Source organism: Poecilia formosa, unplaced genomic scaffold (genome assembly GCF_000485575.1).
Source record: "Poecilia formosa unplaced genomic scaffold, Poecilia_formosa-5.1.2 Scaffold44, whole genome shotgun sequence".
Lineage (NCBI taxonomy): Eukaryota > Metazoa > Chordata > Actinopteri > Cyprinodontiformes > Poeciliidae > Poecilia > Poecilia formosa.
In genome coordinates, this window is record NW_006799983.1 from 452,644 (window position 1) to 455,018 (window position 2,375).

General features: G+C 34.1%; 2 long non-coding RNA genes across 2 annotated transcripts; one reads left to right on the forward strand and one right to left on the reverse strand.

Annotated features, from left to right (window-relative positions):
• Positions 1 to 44: 44 nt before the first annotated feature.
• Positions 45 to 699, reverse strand: LOC107836203 (uncharacterized). The gene is made up of 4 exons (XR_001662070.1): positions 593 to 699; positions 414 to 487; positions 243 to 299; positions 45 to 135 (listed from the first exon to the last, which is right to left on the reverse strand). It is a non-coding gene; the product is annotated as an uncharacterized LOC107836203 (long non-coding RNA).
• Positions 700 to 1,788: 1,089 nt separating this feature from the next.
• Positions 1,789 to 2,371, forward strand: LOC107836205 (uncharacterized). Its single transcript, XR_001662072.1, has 3 exons — positions 1,789 to 1,886; positions 2,007 to 2,080; positions 2,333 to 2,371. It is a non-coding gene; the product is annotated as an uncharacterized LOC107836205 (long non-coding RNA).
• Positions 2,372 to 2,375: the final 4 nt, after the last annotated feature.

Here is a 2,375-nt window from a genome sequence, read left to right on the forward strand (position 1 = left end):
CGTATTGTCACAAATCTGTTTCTGTGTTTTTCACTCACTTCATCATTACTGATTGAGTAGTTGTTGGAGCAGGGCCAGGAGCTGGGTCAGAAGTGCTGAAGCTGTAGTTGCTGCTGTGGTTGTAGTCGTGGTGGTCTTTAAGGAAATTAAGGGAGATTACACATAGCAGAGGATTATTTCAATACTGATACAGTAACTTATGCTCAGGTTTAATCTAAGGTTTAGGCAGAGAGGACACTCACCTCATCTGAGCCAGAACCAGAACCAGAGCTTGAGCGAGCAAAACGCTGGTGCTCCATCTGCACAAGGTTTGACATTACATGTAGTAAATATTTTTGCAATAACAGTTATAATATCTACATACAGTATTTGCTCTATGATATCATCATTAAACATGATAATATTATACTTACAGTTTCAGCCACAATGAGGCTCAGGAGGCATCCAAGAACAAGTGCTACCTTCAGCATGGCTGCAGTGATTTTACCTGTTGGAGCAGAAGATCAAAATGACTTTCTGAAGTAGAATAGGATTTGAAAAATTCACTGAATAAATACCAAAACTATAATCTACATAAGGGAAGTCATCACACCTTCAGTAGGTTTTCTCAGAGACAAGAGAAGAGGATGTAGTGTTGCTCTTTGGATGCTGAGCTTCTGTTTTATACCTTTACAGATGCAGAAATATTGCAAAACTGCGATTACGTTTTTCCCTAAGCTTCTGGATGTGGTTGCGATTTAGTGACTTTAAGTTATTAAATTGTGGACAAATATCCCTAATAATGTTCAGGTTTACCTACATTTGAGTGTCTAAATAACATTGTGAAAACCTGTTGAAAGAACCGGTGATTACAACAGTTTCAGCTTATTGTTGGTGAACCGCAAGAGACACAGCAGCTGATTTTCAACATCACTAAGTTTTGTGACTGAGGTTTATATAAAAATAGATGGAGAGAGCTTCTTCTTGGAAACTGTCAAGTTTTAATGAGAATAATAATCGTAACACGGAGGGGATTGTCAACAAAATCATTGTCTTACTCTTTCTTTTGTTTGATTTGTATATAAATACATACATTTTCTCATGGTAATCTAAAATTCAGCCACATTGTGGTCCATAAAGTTCATAAGTGCGTTTATTTAATTATGTTTTACTGATGAATTATTTTTAGATAGTGGTTAGATTTTCAGATGTCTTACAGATAACTTAACCCATCACCTCTTTACAGCTTTTTTATGTTTTTAATATTTCTTTGTAATAATTCCAAGATATTCACAAAAATCAAAAGACTGAATCTTTTATTTAAATTAAGCTTTAGAATTGTTTCTTTGCATAGATTTCCTGTTAATCATAAATTACATCAGGACATTAATATATGTTGGTGCAGAACAAATAACTCTACTCCAAACATGCATTTACTAATGTTTTGCAGATTTCACAATTTCAGAATATTTTTTTTGTAAGGTTTAGAATGCTGAGTTCCACATTGAAAGTCATAACATTAACTTATTTCCAAACTATGACATGACAAGCAGAACGCAGTCTTCACTGGGTGTTTGTGAAACAAAACCACTAAGTCACATAATTTGTTTTTAGGAAAACTGTGATATCAAAGTTTCGCAATCTTTTTACCAAGGAGTGTCATAACTGTAACACATGCTCTCCTGAAACTACAATTATATATTTTTTATCTTACATATTAATTAACTGTAATTATAGCGTCCTCATTGACCCTTTGACTTACGTATAAGTGTTGTGGGATTAACATAGATTTTAAAGATTTGATTTCTCAATATATTTGTTCCTAGATAGGTATAAAAGAAAAGGTCATTCAGATCAACAAACAACGATCTCCTATTTCTTCTACTCTGAGAAAATCTGCTGAAGACGTAAGGATCTCTTTAGCTTGATATTTCTTTTTTTTACTATATTTTTTTCTTTGCGTTTTGATTTCTATTATTCATTTTGTTGAATTAGAATAAATCTGTACTTATTTATTTCTCTCTCAGGAAAGATGACTGCACCCATGTTGAAGGTAGTCATTGTTCTTGCATGCCTGCTGAGTCTAATTGTGGCTGCGCCTGTAAGTATAACATTATTATATTCAATTAAACTAGCAGCGATCACATCTCTGTTACCATTTTTGTTGTAATAAAGTAGAAAGCACGTGCTAAACCTACAAATTGCACAGGAGCGTTTTGCATGTTTTGACTCTGTTGTAGTAACTGCTTTCTCTCGCTTACTTTTAAACCATTTCTAAGCATCACTGAATGCAATGGATATTAATAATTATAGTGTTATTGTTGTAATAAAGCAGAATATGTTCAACCTACAGATGGAGCATCAGCGCTTTGCCCGTTCCAGCTCTAATGAGGTGA